The sequence below is a fragment of the Leopardus geoffroyi genome, chromosome B3 (genome assembly GCF_018350155.1).
Source record: "Leopardus geoffroyi isolate Oge1 chromosome B3, O.geoffroyi_Oge1_pat1.0, whole genome shotgun sequence".
In the NCBI taxonomy this organism is placed as follows: Eukaryota; Metazoa; Chordata; class Mammalia; order Carnivora; family Felidae; genus Leopardus; species Leopardus geoffroyi.
Genome location: NC_059337.1, coordinates 46,577,280 through 46,595,092, shown reverse-complemented (window position 1 = coordinate 46,595,092; position 17,813 = coordinate 46,577,280). Strand labels below are relative to the sequence as shown.

Genomic DNA, 17,813 nt, shown 5'->3' with positions numbered 1-17,813 from the left:
AAAATTAAGTTCAGAGTTTTTGTTAATCTCTTTGAGTGGACATAATTGCATTGAGATCATGTTTTGTGACTCACAGTGACTACGTAAGTGAGAGTGAGCTGGAAATTACGGGCCTGCTGTGGTTTTTACCTAGGAGTGGAAGAGTATTTCTGTTTCATTTACTTTAAGGTGGGAAAGAAAAATGGAGTTTCAGTTACTCACACCCAGAGGCTGGGTATTGTGGATGCCAGTTACAAACGTTGAGGCAGGGGTGCCTGGGTGGCTCAGTTGGTTAAGCGTCTGAATTCAGCTCAGGTCATGATACCCCAGTTCGTGGATATGAGCCCCACAACAGGCTCTGGGCTGACAGTTCAGAGCCTGGAGCCTGCTTTGAATTCTGTGTCTCTCTCTCTGCCCCTCCCCCACTCACGCTCTAACTCTCCCTGTCTCAAAAATAAGCATTTAAAAAACAAAAGCAGATGTCGAGGCAGGGCCCAGGCCCTATGGGCCTCACTCTGTGCTTGTGGAGCGCTGAATTCCTCTAGTGAAGCCTCAGCACAGGAGGGGGCACAGGGAAGCCTGAAAGTGTGGGATATGGAGGGCTGTCCCATCTTCAAACAAGAGTTTTTACACCTTTTTATACAGGATTTCCAAATAGGTTTTCATTTGAAGGCGGGATAGAATTCCACCACTTTAAAAAAGATCTTGAGGGGTGCCTGGGTGACTCAGTCAGTTGCGCATCCCACTCTTGATTTCAGCTCAGGTCATGAGCCCATGATCATGGGATCAAGCCCCACTTGAGGCTCTGCGTGGAGCTTGGAACCTGCTTGGGACTCTCTCTCTCCCTCTCTGGCCCTCTCCCCTGCTTTCACACTTGCGCTCTTTCACTCTCTCTCTCTCTCTCTCAAATAAAATTAAAAATTAAGAACTAAAAATAAAATAAAAATATCTTGAAACCTGCTTTCTGTCTAACCCCATTTAACCAACCAGAAAACAAGGGCCACAGAAGGGAAGCAATTGACCAAGGTAGAAGCAGGACCTGAACCAGTGTCCTGACTTCTGACTCTAAACCCTCTCCCCACCACCCACAGCTTCCAACCCCAACATTCATATAAACATCTGCTGTTTGATTTAAAAAAATTTTTTTAATGTTTATTTTTGAGAGAGACAGACTGGGAGTGGGGGAGGGGCAGAGAGAGAGGGAGACAGAGGATCCGAAGCAGGCTCCCGGCTCCAAGCTGTCAGCACAGAGCCCGGCATGGGGCTCGAACCCACGAACCATGAGATCATGACCTGAGCCAAAGTCTGGCACCCAACCGACTGAACCACCCATGCACCCCTACTGGTTGATTTTAGAGATCTCAACTCAGAAATAAATGTAAGGACAAGAAAAGTGAAACAAAAGATTAAAAACCAGATCAACAAGTGCAGGGTCAAGGAGGAGGAAGGCCTTGGGGAAGACACAAATTGCTGCTCAGGGGTTAAACTCAGCTCTGGGTCTTTCCTGACCTCAGCTGTGCCCTGTCAGCTGGGCACCTCTGAGAAAGCATATTCCGAATCCCCAGGCTTGTCCTGGGGCACAACCCTGAACCTGGATTTTAACAAATATTCCAGATGGTTTAATTGCCAGGGCAGGTTTTACTCCACCGCGTGGCTTCACACATCAGGCCCAGAATGCCAGCACACAGTGGCAGCAAAGTCCTAGACACGGGCCCAGGATGCCTTCTCCCCACTGAAGCTTACTCGGAAGAGCACGACAGGACTGCCTGCCTGCTGGGTGGTGACTCAGGCGTGTGGGGAGCTAAACAGGGCCATTTCTGGCCTGAGGAGGGTGCCCCCAAGGAGCAGCAGCTGCCGTTCTGGAAGCTTAGCCCAACAGAGGTGGGGCTTCTGGCTACAGGAAAGATGGAACTTGAAGTGGAGCCAGAGGCAAGAGCTGGCCCAAATAGGTCCTGAGAGGTGGCTATAAAGCCTGGGAGAAAGGAAAGGTCAAGGTTCTAGGCAGCAGGGGCCATCCTAAGCAATGAAGCCTCAAAGTATGAAGGAGGCCGTGCTAAACTGGCAAGAACTCTTTGGCCACAGAGCCTCCTGGAAAGGTTTGTGTTTTCATAACCAGTTGGAGCCCCAGAGCATCTGAAAATATGTTACTCTTACTCATTTGCGACAGTGGGTCTCAACCAGAGGTGGTTTCACCCCCACCTCCCCCCGGAACATTTGACACTATCTGGAGACATTCTGTGTGCCACACCAGTGGGTGGAGGCCAGGGAAGCTGCTGGACACCCTGTAAAACCCAGGACATCCCCCACCACAAAGAACTACCCAGCCCAAAAGGTCAATAGAGCTGGGGTGGAGAAACCCTGCTCTGCGTGGCATCACTACAGGAATCCATCCTTTGGGGAAATCCATATCTGAGATGCCCATGATATGTCCTGGTTTCTCTCCACCCACAGACAGGCACACACATGAGGCCCCCCCACCCACTCCGGAGGGCAGGTAGGCCTGGAACCGGGCACCAAGCATGCAAGCGTATGCCCACCACTATGTATCATAGCAGATTTTATTAAAAGAGAAGATAAACAGCAACATGTTTTGTAATAGGCAACAACAGGCATTAAAGTCCGCTGGCTTCACACCCCTGTGTCCCCGCTGCACCCACACCCTGTACTGTCACTGCCCACAGTGATGGTTCTGCACTGTCACAGGCATGGAACAAGCACCTTTACCACCATTACCTCCCATGCCAGACACCAGGACTCCACTCATTCGATTTCCAGCAGGCAAATCTGATGTCTTTTGCAAACCAAGTGCCTCAAAGCAGGGTTAGGCTGGGGGATTGGGGAGGGGGGGCGTTGCTTCTCTCAGAGGAGCCAATTCACTTTCTTTCTGAGCTACTCACTTCAGAGAGGGCAGCTGTGCTCTCTCACCCTGATCCTGGTACATCTCATACCTCTCAGTAAGTGTGGGCATCTGTGTCCCCAACGCACTGCTCCAACCTGCTCAGAACAAGCACCCCACTTTCTCCCAACTCATCTCATTTATTCAGTTCACCGAGGCGCTCAAGAGCATCTCCCCTAACATATCAGGGGACATGGGTCCCCTACATCTCTCAAAGTGTCCTTTAAAGGGCATGGCAGGAACAGACAGGTGAAAGCTCAGAATCTTCACTCTCTCCGAGCAAGGCACTGCCAGCTTTCTTTCCTCACTTGAAACAACCCTATTTGTTATTTTGAGCCATGACTGGGATGACACTTATGACATATAGCAAAGCAGGAATTATCTTTGGGAGCAGAAAGACGAAGACATACTGTGAGTCTGATAAGATAAAAGCGGCCACAGATAAAAGCATTTATAAAGGAAAATGATGGCTATCTGCCAAACAGGAGCAAGGAAACTCACCCACCAAACACAAAGAAATGAAAAGAAGTCAAGCCAAATTCTGTAACGGGCTGCATGCTAGCATCCTTCCCTGCAAGACAACTCAGCAATAGGAGAGAACATGGAAGGGGATGTTGGGTGATGGGGTCTGGGGACACTGTGTGACCTTGGACAGCAGCTTCCTGTGGAGAGAAAGGAAGGGAAGTCACTGGTGTACCTCTCAGCATCATGGTGATGTTTAAGTGAGCGGATGCAGGTCACAACGCTGGGCGTGCTGGGAAGCATCAGATATGTAAGGCATGGGTTCTCAAGACGGTCACATATGGAAGTTGCTTAGGAGAGCTGCTAAAAAATACAGATTCTGGGCCCAAACTCCAGAGATGCTGATTTAGGAGGTTTGAGCTGGGGCCCAGGAATCTGGATTTTGGACAAGTGCTACAGATGAAATAGGAAGCCTCTAACAACCCTATGAGGTAGATATTGTTACGATCTCCATTTTACACGTGAGGAAACTGAGGCAAAGCTAGTTTGTGGTAGAGCCAGCTCCCAAGAGATCTTGGACTCAAGAAATGAGAAAAGAGGTTGTCCAGATCTGGGCTGGGACTCCCGTCCCTGCCCCCTCCTCTAAAGCAGCCAACAGAGTGGCAGCCCATTCCCAGAAAGATCAGAAATGCTGTTTCTCTGAATCTTTTGAGCTTCAAGCAAGCAAATATGCCTAAAACAGGTGTAAGCAGACACTCATGAATGATACAGACAAAGGAAGAGGGAAGGAGGGAACGGCCACATTAAAAATTATAACCTACATCAAGTTTGTGCTTCTCTAGATCACTCTGAATATTCACTGGGATAAAATATGCTCTAAAATATGTCAATGCCAAGGTGATTAAAACGCCATTCTGTACCCATCAGTGTACAGAGAGGAGAGGGAACAGCAGCCAGGATGTCAAGTTTTCAGAAAACAATACAAAATGAATAAGTAGAGTTACAAAACCCAGAATCATCAAATGTTAGAGTTGCATGTACCTCTGGGAGTTATCTTGATTCTCCCCTTTATTTGACTGAGAAGAAAACTGAGATTTGGTGAGGGCAGGTGCTGTGGCTGGGCGTCAGAGGGCAGCCCCAAAGCCGGGGTTCTGACCCCTACTCTGGTTCTCATTTTGCTCTATATGCTGCCCTTGTGAAACTTGAAAGGAACCGAAGTCCTTAATGTAGCACTCCTTCCAAACTCCTTGAATGGCTCCAAAGCCAGGGTTGGTGCGGCAGCACCAGAAGGACCGAAGGGAGGTGAGAAGAGGCAGCCAGCCACAGACTCAGTAAATAAGAGTCTCGGACATAATCACTGTGCAGAGAAGTCCCAGCTCTCCAGCTCCCTCAGAGAGTCAGAAACAGAGAGGACAAGTGACTGAATGGAAGGGACCCTGAAGAAGGCTCCCTAGGATGGGTCAGGGGGTGTGGGCATGTCAGCTCGCCTCTCACTGCCTTCCTGCCTTGGGTACCCAGGGACGCTACCAGAAAATAACTTCTCTGAGGCACAAGCTGCAGTGGCCGGAAGTAGAGGTGGAATTTCAGGCAGGATTCAGTTGTGATTTTTCCTCCAGCTCAAAACCTTCACAGGGGCCCTTGGCCAAGCATCCCAGATCCACCATGGTCTGCCTGTACCCTGCCCATCAATTTTATTTTCTACCACTGCCCTGATGTCAGCACCCATCCTATACTTTGGATTATTCTGCCCAACCGATAGACACCCTGGGAAAAGTGCCAGTGACAGCCCGAGAGGCCAGCCCAGACATAGCCCTTGGCAGTGGAGGAGGAAGAATTTCCAGGCTATAGGGAGCAGTCCTGCGGGGGAAGACAGGCCTGAGCAAGGAAGCATGCACCAGGACTTCCAAATCCCATCAGCAGGCTCACCTCTACACATGACACCACCATTATAGTGACATCAACAATGGAGAGGCATGGCCCAGCCCCCAGCCCTGAGCTGGGTCCTCTAGTGACCAGAGTAGTCAAGGCCAGCTGGAGAGCAAGCATTGCCCTGAGCTGTGGCAAGAGCAGTGTCTGGCCATAGAGGACAAGATGGAAGGACCAGAATTTCTGGTTTCCTTTCCACAAAGAGATTGGAACCAAGATTACTATCATAGAATGAGTAAACCCTGAGGCTTATCACAAGAATGAGGGATCCTGGGAGCAAAAACAGACATAATCTCAATAGTGGAAGATAAAAGAAATGTGAGCTTATCTTCTACTCAAACCGGTAATGCAGTGGTGACCCTGCCATTGAAGTTATAGCCACCCGCTGGTTCTGGCTTTAACTTTGCTTCAACCAACTTGCAATAAACTGGAGATCATCAAGGTATTTACCAGGAAAATCATCCACTGGGTAACCTACTATGCATCAGGCTTACAAAATTGTCTTTATTTCCTGAACAGAACAGGATGTGTGAAGATACCAAAAAGAATGATCGCCCTGCCATTTCCAGTAAGTCCTGCAGAGCCTTTCAAAGTTCCTCGTTTTTTCCTATTTGTCTTGGTAATGAATTCTCTGAGTCTTTGACCTGGCAGTTCAGCTATCTTTCCTCATCTCTGATAAAAGCCTAACTGTGGGGAAAGATAATATTTTCTTAATCAAGTGAGTATCAGTGAGATCTATGCAGCAGCTTCTAACATTTTTTAAATGACTTGACTCTTTAGAAGCTTCTCTTAGGAGAAAGCCTTCGGGTATGATATGAATGTGAAGGAATATTCTAGATTTATTCAACTCATAATCGTTTTTAAACTTTTAGGGTTGGCTGCAGGAACTGTGGAACTTTCTAGCTTTTTCCACTCAGACAATGGAAAGGAGAGATGTGAGCAATTATTTAGAAGATTTGAAAGATTCAACTGCTAATCAGGATCTTCAGGCATAAATGCTTAGGGTTTTGAAAGACCTAGGCTACAATGTTTTCTGAGTAGCTTTACCTCCCTCTGCTACAGTTTCCAAGCCTATGAAAAAGAGTTTATTATAGTACCTCCCTCATAGAGAGATAGGAAGATTATATAAAATAATGACTGTAAAACACTTAACACAGTTTGGCTCAGTAAATGTTTGGTTTTATTGCCAAAGGATTACAGTGCCCCCCTCACAGCCCCCTTAGCTGTATTTTGCTCTCCTCAGTTTTAGTTACCCTTGGTCAACCTTTCCCTGGAAGCAGATGATTCTCCTAAAATATTGTTGTAAGGTCAGTAGTAGCCTAATGCTACGTTGCAATGCCTATGTCATTTACCTCACTTTGCATCATCATGTAGGCATTTTATTATCTCATATCATCACTAGAAGGATGAGTGCGCTATAATAAGATATTTTGAGAGAAAGACACCACATTCACATAACTTCTATTACGTATATTGTTATAATTGTTCTATTTTATTATTACTGTTAGTTTCTTACTGTGCCTAATTTATAAGTTAAACTTTATCATAGGTATGTACATATAGGGGGAGACATCGTGTATATGGGGTTCAGTACTATCTGTAGTTTCAGACATCCACTGGGGATCTTGGAACATACCCCCCGTGGATAAGGGGGGACCTCTGTAATTTCCATATCCAGTTGATTTTGCCTTTGTGGACACGGCCTATAAACATTCTGAATGTCACAGGGACTGTTCTAACAGTGAACAAATAGTCTCTCTAAGTAAAATGTAGTTAATGCAATCTGTTTGACTTTACTACTTGGAAAAAAACGGCGAAAGCTTTACCATATTTGTTTCCTAGGGCTGGTACCACAATGCACCGCAAAGTGGGTGGCTTAAAACACACACACATACACACACACACACACACACACACACACACACACACACACAAACAAAACAAAACAGAAACTCATTCTCTCATAACAGTAAGGTCCAGAAGTCCAAAATCAAGGTATCATCAGCAGGGTGGATTCCTTGTGGAGGTTCCGAGAGACAATGGATTCCAAATGTCTCCCTGCTTCTGGCAGCTTCAGGCAATCTTGGCATTCCTTGGCCTGTGTCTGTCTTCCAGTCTCTGCTGCCATCTTTATATGGCTTTTCTCTCTGTGCTTCAAATTTCCCTCTTCTTTTTCTTACAAGGACACCAGTCACTAGATTCTCCTAAATCTAGGATGATCTCATTTTAAGATCTTTAACTTAATATATCTGCCAAGACCCCATGTCCAAATAAGTTCACATTCATAGGGAGTGGGGGTTAGGATTCAGACATATCTTTTGGGGAGACACTATTCAACCCACTACAATTTTAAGTTCTTCAAACAAAAGCTTTTCCACTACCTTGTTGCAGGAATGAAATGACTTCAGAGCAAGTATTGCCCATTTTCTATACATCTTTGGAAACTCATACAAAACATTTAAGACATGTGGATTACATGGGAAGTTTAAGTTTCTTTTAAATCTGGAGTCATGTTAAGTCTTTTTTTGTTTGTTAAGTCTTAAAAAATTTTTTTTTTTATTTTTTATTTTAGAGAAGGAGAGTACACAGGAGGGGGGAGAGGGGCAGTGGGAGAGAGAGAGAGAGAGAGAAAATCATAAGCACGATCCATGCTCAGCTCGGAACTTGATGCAGGGCTTGATTCCATGACCCCGGGATCATGATCTGAGCTGAAATCAAGAGTCAGATGCTCAACTGACTGAGCCACCCAGACACCCCCTAAATATATATATATGTGTGTGTATATATACACACATATATATATATATATTTAAGGAGTCATGTTAAGTCTTGATAGAAGATGGTGGCAAACTCAATTTCAAATTTCTAAGTTTCAGTTAATGATGCTGCCATAGGCAGATTAAATCTCCCTGCCCCACCAAATTCCCATGCCCTAATCTCTGGAAACTGTGAATATGTCACCTTATGTGAGAAAGAGGGTTACAGTTGCAGAGGGAATTGCTAATCTGCTAACTTCCAAATAGGAAAATTATTCTGGATTATCCAGGTGGGCTCAATGTAATCACAAGAGTCCTTAAGGGTAGAAGAGGGAGACAGAAGAGGAGGTGTTCATGATGCCATGTGGAAAAGCTTGACCCGTTGTTACTGACTTTGAAGGTGGAGGAAGGGTCCACAATCCAAAGAATGCAGGCAGCTTCAAGAAGTTAGAATAAGGCAAGAAAACACCATCTTTCATTCAAAACTCCCAGAAGGAAGTGCAGCCCAGCCAACATCTCAGCCTAGTAAGACTCATGTTAGACTTCTACTCTCCAGAATGATAATAAATTGTTTTTGAGCCACTAAATTTGTGGTAATTTGTCATGTAGCAATAAGAAACACATACAGATACACTTTAAACAAATACAGTTGTCTTTCCTACTTACACCCCACTAAAAGGATGGGAGAAGCAGGCATGAACTCACAAGAACTAAGTACAGGGAAGAGGAGAAAAGTACAGAAAAGGTTTTTTTGAAGCTAGAAAACAAATGCACAGATGGTACCTGACCTAACTGCCCTGAGAAAGCTGAATCAGAAGCCAGTGTTGTGAAGACAAGAAGCAGCCCAATATATTGTGCAGAACCCTCCAAAGGCCCCAGAAGTGGTGGCACCAGGTATATCTAGAAGTAGGGGGTGAAGCAGAAGTTAAAAACAAAAGGACTGGGGGGGGGGCGCCTAGGTGGCTCAGTCAGTTGAGCGTCTGACTCTTGTTTTCAGCTCAGGTCGTGATCTCACGGTTCATGGGTTCGAGACCCGCATTGGGTTCTGTGCTGATAGTGTGGAGCCTGCTTGGGATTCTCTCTCTCTCTCCCTCTTTCTCTGCCCCTCCCCTACTTTCTCTCTCTCTCTCTAAAAAGAAATAAACTTTAAAAGAAACAATCCTTTACCAGAAGGATTGGTAAAAGTCTTTTCAAGGAGCAGTCAGAGCCCCAGATCTCATTTCCCTCCCTTACCAGCCTTGCAACTTCTCCTCTCCAGCCCCAGCAGAAGACTATAGGCTCTGTCCCCATAGAGGGAATAACACACAATCTCTAGAATGATACACATGGCATCAAGCAAATGTTCATTGAATTAAATTGAGTTTAATTGAAAATGAATTAAATTGGATAGTACTAGTGATATAAAATGTATGTCACATATCATTTATCCATTCAATAGTCAACATACAAAAATTAATAACTAAGACACTACCTTTCCACAAAGAGTTCTGGTGTGGAACCTAGACAATTATGTGGGCCATTACAACAGAGTGTGGTGAGGGCGATGCCAGAGGTGAACCAGTGGCACTCTCAAAGTACTGAGGAAGAGGGCCCCTCTCATAGTGGGTGGGACAGACCTGCATTCCCAGATACCGAGATGCCTGACCTTGATCACTAATCAACCTTTTTTATTGACCAATAGCACAGTGTACCAAAAACAAAGTTCTGCCATGGGCAAATCATGATGTGAAGTAATTAGGGTTATTTTGTGGTATTCTGAGGCCCTAGCCAATAGTATCACCATAAAGCCATGGATCTCAATGTCTGATGCAATGAAGGGTCCCCTGCGTATAGAACAGAGTAACAAGTATTTTATTTAGCTACATCATTTCTACCCTCAGAATACTCCTGCCAGACAGGAATTGCAATTCTTTATTTAGCAGGTTAGGAAAGCCGAGACTCAGAAAGTTTAAGTTGCCCAAGAGAATCTACTTGGGGCTTCCAAGTCAGACTGTGCTCAAAGTCCACACTTGCTTTATGCCGCCACACTGCCCTGGATAGACGGGTCCCCGGAGAAGTAGCTCTGGAGACGTGTCAGCTAACTGAGCTCAGAGCTCAGGTGTGGCCTGAAGGTGAAGCCATCCACCCCGTTGTGTACCCTTAGGACTAGATAAATTGTCCTCGGGACAATACAACAGCGAACTGTACTCCTTAGTTTATGACACACCTTCACCAGGAGTCTATTCAAAGCCTCTCTCTTTTTATTTTTTTCCCCCTTTGCTCATCCATTCAACAACTACTGAGAGCGTCTACAATGCTTTACCCCTACTGAGAATAAAACAGTTAAAGTGTTTGCTCTTACAGAGCTTATTCTAATCATGGAAATAGATAAACAAGTAAACAATAGATATGTATCAACAGGTGAATGAGTGTTATGAAGAGAAACTAAGGCAGTGTAAGAAAATGAGAAGCAGAAGAGTAACAGGATCTGAATAGCATTTTAAAAAAGATACTCCACAGGGCGCCTGGGTGGCTCAGCCAGTTACGCATCCAACTGCCGCTCAGGTCATGATCTCACAGTTTGTGAGTTTGAGCCCCGTGTCGGGCTCTGTGCTGTCAGGTCAGAGCCTGAAGCCTGCTTCAGATTATGTGTCCCCTCTCTCTCTACCCCTCCCCTGCTCATGCTCTGTGTCTCTGAGTCTCTCTGTCTCTCAATAATAAACGTTAAAAAAATTAAAAAATACATAAATAAATAAAAATAAATAAAAAAGATACTCTGGCTGGTGTGTAGACAGTAAAGAAACAAGGAAGTAAGCCAAGGGACCCATGAGGAGTCCTGGTGGCTTCAGTGAGGCTGGCTGGGAGCCACAGACGTAGCAGAAGTGGGTCCATTCCAGATACTTTGACAGTTGAATCAACATTATTTTCTAGGGACTGGGTGAGAGGTGTGAAAGAAAAACACTAAAGGCCCTTATCATAGGCTGAAAAATGACTTCCCAGAAGATATCCACTTCCCAATCCTTACAACCTGTGAATGTCACCTTACATGGCAAAAGGAGGGTAGTCTTTGCTTACAAGATTGAGGAGTTTAAAGCTTATTTACTCAGAGAGAGGGGGATGGAGAGAACCCCAAGCAGGCTCCATGCTGTCAGCACAGACGCAGACGCGGGGCTAGATGTCACAAACTCGGATATTATGACATGAGCTGAGATCAAGAGTTGGGAGTTCAACCAACTGAACCACCCAGGGACCCAGAGATTGAGGAGTTTAAAACAGGGAGATTATATCCTGCATCATACGGTTGGGCCTTAAATGTGATCACACATACCGTTCTGAGAGGGCAGCGGAGGGAGACCTGATGCACAGAGAAGGTGCTGTGACGATGAGGAGACCTAGAGATGCTGGCCTTCAAGACTGGAATGATGTGGCCACCAGCCAAGGAGTGCCAGCAGCCACCAGACGCTGGAGGGGGCTGAGTGGATTCTCCTCTAGAGTCTCCAGAGCAGCCAGCACCTTGCCTTCAGCATGGCCATACTGACTTTGGACTCCTGGCCTCCAGAATGGTCAGAGAATACGTGTGTGTTGCCCTAAGCTGCCCAGTTTGTGAGAACTGGTGACAGTAGCCTCAGGAAACTAGTACGAACCCCCACTCCAATTCCCTTCCCCATACTAGACGTCTGCTCTTACGTGCTTAATACATAGCCTGATACAAGCATGTATACTTGAAAAACACGGATCGTTGTTTTGAAGACTGTAGGTGTTTTTGAACAATATGCTCTAGATCTTACTCTTCTGTCTTCAACTCTGTGTATGTAAGGTCTTTCCAAACTCTTGGGTGGATGCACACCTGGTTGGGTGTGTGCATCTGCCACAGAACATTCTGTACGTCTCCACCGGATACCCCTTTTCCATTCTTGTACAGAGGGGCATCTACATTGCTCCCAGCTTACCAGTCACATTTTGACAGTTTAAAAATTTGCTCATCAAGAGGCAGATACTCGCTGATGTGATCTTTCAGGACCAGGGGAAAAGAACGGATAGTGTAGTTGGACTCAAACTACAAGAGGATAAACTGTCAGCTCTGCATTTGAGTGACAAGTATGATTCTTGAGTTCCCTTAGCCCAACCTTTCCTCTCGGGTCCTACTGCCCCAGCCTTCCCCCTCCCCAAGAGATCTCCGGAAATTGAAAGGCCAAACAATTCCAGCTGCCTTGCTTGACAAATTGAAATGGAAGTTGGCGGCCGTTTTCCCTCCAGCATCCTCTGGGAAATCCACCCAACTACGTGTTCCCAGCCTGCCCCTGCTTTCAGAGCTGTAAGGTTCAATACCAAGCGGCAAGTGCCACGTACAGGACATAAGTGTGGAGAAGCAGTACAAGGCCTGGCAGGGGCAGAAATAGCCCCTGGGAGGAAAAGAAGCCATAGCTATTTAGCTAGAAGAAATGTGGATGGGATGAGTTCAGCTGGCTCCAAGTGTATAAACAACAACGCTAAACAATTGTGCTTCTACTGAGTTGAGGAACAGACACAGTGGACCTGAGGTGATAAGAAACACCTGGGTTAGACATTAAGAAGGCCTTTTTAACAAGTGACATTAGAGGCAACAATCACACAGCTTCAAAGCTGGAAGACGTAGACTCAAATGAGCTTCTGTCAGAGCAAACACTTTGTCTGGAAGGGACCCTACCAATCTATTTTAGCTCTGTCATCAGTTGGCTTTAGAAGCTGAGCTAAGCCCCTTTGCTTCGGTCTCCTCATGTGTCAAGGGTCCAAAAGATGTGGCTGAGCAAAATTAACTCAAAATGCACCACAGAATTAAATGTAAGCGCTAAAATCACAAAACTCCAAGAAGAAAACATAGATGGAAATCTTTATTATCTTGAATTACACAAAGACTTCTCACATATGACACCAAAAGCATGATGCATAAAAGAAAGCAATTGATATACGGACTTCTCCAAAAAAAAAAAATGTTCTTCCAAAGATACTATTAAGAAAACTAAAATATAAGCCAAAGACTGAGAGAAAATATTTGCAATTTAGATATTTAGAAATTGCCTAAGAATGATGATCCAGGAGGTGGTGGATTTGTGAAACTTTACACAGAATCGAGTAGCCTGGGTTAACAGCTAACTATGTAAAGTAGGTGGCTTTGTCTCTTTTCTGTTAAATGTCCTCCCCTCTAGATAAGCATTCTGGCCACCACATTTTATCCTGCCTGTTACCCCTTGTCCTCAAGTAGATAAGAGTTAGACAGACTTGTGTTCAAATGGGCAAGTGCCTTTGACTCTGAAGAGATGGGTCCTTCCTCTGTAAAGTGGGGGTAATCAAACCAAGCTCATAATGCCAACGGGCAGCCTGAGCCCACACAGAGGAGCTGTCTGCTGTTAGCTTCTCTCTCCTATCTCCATCCCCAAACCTGCTTCCAGGAAAAGAAGGTGCTATTAGTCACTAGCACCTCACTGAAGAATACACTGTATTTAATCCTTTTTTTTTCATTGGGAATTATCCTTTTCAGAGTGGAAGAAAGACTTTTTCTGCACTGAGGGGAAAAACAGCCTCATCCAGCCTGAAGCCCTTCCTAACCTCTGGAAATCTCACTCTCTCATCTCCTTGCTTGGTTTCCTTTTCAAGAACTCTGGGAAGAAGTCAGTTTTTGACATCTGAAAACCATGCACTTCCCCATCTTGAAGTGCTATGCTGTCACATGGTCCCAAGGAGTGTAGGGCCTTACAGATTACATCAGCAGACACACCCAGTATGCCAAGGACACAGCTACAGTTACCTGAATGCTGAGTGCTTGCTAAATCCTTACTCAGAACACTGGTGTAGAGCAGAGCTGGGACTGGGGTGCAGTGAGGAGGAGTTTAGGGTGTAACATTTAAGGAGGCACTCACGTCCAGGTGTCCGCTCCGGAATTGCATGACCCTGACGAGTGCCTCCTTAAGAGTGGGCCCCTTAGGGCACAACCTTTCCAACGCCAGCATTCTCAGGATGTAAAGGATGCCCCAGAGAGTAGATTCCTTCAGTGTTGCACCCTAGGCACCTCACTTGCTTCATTCAGCAGCAGCCCTACTGGAGAGGGTATGGACCCACGTCTACATGCTGAAGTTAGAGCACCAGTGAGCCATGGGACCCTAGGCAGGTCTACATCTCCATTTTCCTGACTGTTTTTGATCTATGATTCTAGAGTTACTTGGCTTCTCTCTGCAATAAAGCAAAAACAATTATGAAAGTCTGCATTACCTTGGTCTAATAGATGCCAGCTTAGATTTCCTATCTTCACAGAAGCATTCCCTGACCCCGTAGGCTACTCTCTGTCATGTTATATTAGCAACTTGTTAATTTTATTCACAGCAGTTATCACAATTGATAATATTTTATTTTATTGTTTTGCATGAGACAGGATAGTCTAGATTACATTTCAGTAATAAAACGACCCACACCTCAGGAGTTTACAACAGTTTATTGCTTTCTCACTCCACATTATGTTAGGGGGCAGCTGGGAGGCTCAGCTCAGGCCCGGCCAATGAGGCAGCCACCATATGGACGCTTCACTGGTCATTGTGTCAGAGGGCAGAGAGCTCCAGGGAGCATCACATTAACTGCTTAGCCCAGAAAGGACACGCAATCACTTCTAGTCACAACCCATTGGCCAGAACTAGTCAATGTCCCCACCCACTCACAAGGGACCCTACCACTGCACTTGTGCCCCAAAGGCAGAAAACCACAAAGGTTTGATGAGCAGCTCTAATGACTCCTGCATTATTTATTTGATTTTGTCTCAATCCTCTGATCAGAATGGTCCATGAGGGCAGGATGGTCTGTCTTGTTCATTCATTTTATCCCCGGTTGCTGGTATCTTGTTGGTGCTTAATAACCATCCGTTGACTAACTTAATGTCTCTGGTAGTTTAGGATTGGTGACCAAGACTGTCAGGTGTCAGCCCCCGCAAACTGCTTGGAATCTGGAGGACCATGTTAACTACACCCTCCTGAAAGGGGAAAGGTAGTCTAACTGCTGCTTTCATTAATTTTCTCCTTGAGTGTCTAACTGGCCAATGAATAAGAATGTCTGGGAATCTGAAAGCATAGTCTAAAGTGGGTAAGCTATAATTTGAGATCTCTTCATAATTTTATTCTTCATCTTCAAAGCCCATGTGAATTTTATATTTTGCTCCATGGTCATAAAAAATGTTTTAAAACATTTCCTGGGGGAAAAGGAGTGCTTTGCAAACATGTGTCAAGCTTATTTCATGGTTTCAAGGCCCCACTAACAGCTCGCCCACCCCTGAATTCCCAGGTTGGTATGCCCCAAGCCAGAGAACACAGCTCTAAGCCTCCTTAGGTGGCTGCTGGTGTCTTAAGGCTTAAGTTTAAAACATTAAGAACATCCTGGAGGCACCTGGGTGGCTCAGTCGGTTAAGCGTCCAGCTTCAACTCAGGTCACGATCTCGCGGTCCGTCAGTTCGAGCCCCGTGTCGGGCTCTGGGCTGATGGCTCAGAGCCTGGAGCCTGCTTCCGATTCTGTGTCTCCCTCTCTCTCTCTGCCCCTCCCCTGTTCATGCTCTGTCTCAAAAATAAATAAACTTAAAAAAAAAAAAAAAAAGCTGCTGAGGATTCAACTCAGTTAAAAAAAAAAAAAAAGAACATCCTGTATGTTTTGTTTCCTTTCTGTGGTGCCTTTTTCCCCGATGGGGAATTTGTAATGAAGATTGCATGTGGGAATTTGCTTTTGTCTAATGAAATACAGAAAAGGGTGATAGAGGCCTCATTTTCTTTCCCACAGGTTGATGGACATAATTGTTCTAAAACTAGTGTTTTTTCAAACTCTTTTTTGTTTGTTTTTACCCTGAAGCACACTTAGAAATACATTTTATAAAACTTCCCGGAATGGACACTGTTGGTAACCCCACGCAGGCTGGTGTACCCATTCCCCAGCTGTCAAGACCATTGCCTCCTCCTCTGGGAATTAATCTGAGCTGAGCAGGAGCTGCCTTTCTGGAGGTTATGTACCTCTGTTCCTCAGAGCAGACAATAGCCAGTGTTGACAGGGGATTCACAAGGCACTACCTGCTTGTCTCAGGCATCACCAGCTCTGGTACAATTCAAACCATGGGATTAGGCGTGAGTACACCCTTGCTCAGCTGGTCCCCTGCCCGCTCCAGTTCCCTCCTCATTTTTCTGTCCTAAAGACATCAAAGACACCCATATTCTTTTCTTGAGCTCTGTTTCCAAGGAATCTGAGTTAAGACAATATCCAACATACACACACACACACACACACACCTTTGAAATAAAATTGCAACATTTACCCTTCATGTGACATGCTCTGATACTTGCAGTATTGTTCTGTTTGATTTTTTTAATTGCTCATTTGTGATCTTTTAATTTGATTTCATAACTCACTAATAGGTCACAGCCCTGCAGTTTGAAAAACACAGCACTAAAAGTTTCCAAGTTAACCTTCCAAGTTGACGTTCCAGAGGCTGATGTTTAGTACCTGGGCAGGTTAAAGAGAAGGTGAAGCGAAGGGCATCTGCTCCAATATGCACGGCATTGAGAGTTTAGAGGCTCAAGAAGTTGATTCTAATAGGACTGAGCATCTCAAGGGAGCACCACGTGTTCCTTCCAGCCACTAACCTGCTCCACACTCCCCAGGCTGGTTTTCCTTCCTGGCAGGAATGCACATTTGATAGGAAATGTGGGTTCCAAGGAAATAAAGCAGACTTTGACCTCCACAAATGCACAGAGATGGACATGTGAGAACATTTATTCCGGCATTGTCTGTGATGGCCAAGATGAAAACATTACAAATAGCCATCCCTAAGTGAACTGCAGTACAATGTATCCAGTAATAATAATGTGGGTATCTAACTACAGAAAGATTTCCATGACAAACTAAGTGCAAAACTCAACAGCCCTTCAGTTCACCAATAAAATCCCATTTTTTATTTTTTAAAAATTAGTATGTGTATAAATGCATAAAATATGGAAAACTATACTCAAAACTATCTTCAGGGAAATGATTATTGGAGACTTATTTTCTAAATCATATATTTCCACAGCATTGGAACTTTTCCCTAAGAGTACAATTTACTTTTGAAATAGGAAAAAGCACTAATTTTTTGCTTTAAAACAGTAAAACACAAAAGGAAGCTATTTATAAGGTGGCAGCATGTGTTGCTTTGAAGTCACAATAGCGGCCCTCCAGCAGGTGATGTGTGCTTTCAACAGTCTGAGATAGAAGCCATTTCTAGAAGTTTGTGCTCTGAGGCAACATCTCAACATATAGAACATATAGAAATGATGAAATACAAGTCAAGAAAATGTATAAACCACAGGAAGTCTCGGAAACTAGATAAATGTCCCTATACCCTAGAAACAGAAGAGAAACCCCTCATCAGGGAAGAAGACTGAGGCCAGGGCGCCCAGGCCCAGGTTCTGGGAGCAGATATAGGTGGCTGAGTTTGGCTCCCACAAAGTCCAGGGAACTAAAAAAAGGTGGGAAGAGGACAGAGTAACCTCAACTACTGGACATGGGGACTGGAGGCCAGCTCCCCAGCTGGTGAAGAAAGCCTGGAAAAAGCTGTCTGTCTGGGGGTGTTTGTTCATTCTCACTTTTTTTTTTTTTAATTTTTTTTTTCAACGTTTATTTATTTTTGGGACAGAGAGAGACAGAGCATGAACGGGGGAGGGGCAGAGAGAGAGGGAGACACAGAATCGGAAACAGGCTCCAGGCTCTGAGCCATCAGCCCAGAGCCCGACGCGGGGCTCGAACTCACGGACCGCAAGATCGTGACCTGGCTGAAGTCG

The 17,813-nt window shown here is 45.1% G+C and overlaps 1 long non-coding RNA gene across 3 annotated transcripts; it reads left to right on the top strand.

Annotated features, from left to right (window-relative positions):
• The first annotated feature begins 1,545 nt into the window (after positions 1-1,545).
• Positions 1,546-16,750, top strand: LOC123582949. 3 transcript variants are annotated; one of them, XR_006704667.1, is made up of 4 exons: positions 1,546-5,831; positions 6,136-6,198; positions 14,911-15,006; positions 16,413-16,750. It is a non-coding gene; the product is annotated as an uncharacterized LOC123582949 (long non-coding RNA). The 3 variants fall into 3 exon arrangements; XR_006704666.1 differs by lacking the exon at positions 6,136-6,198; XR_006704665.1 differs by lacking the exons at positions 14,911-15,006; positions 16,413-16,750 and adding an exon at positions 8,420-8,606.
• The last annotated feature ends 1,063 nt before the right edge of the window (positions 16,751-17,813 follow it).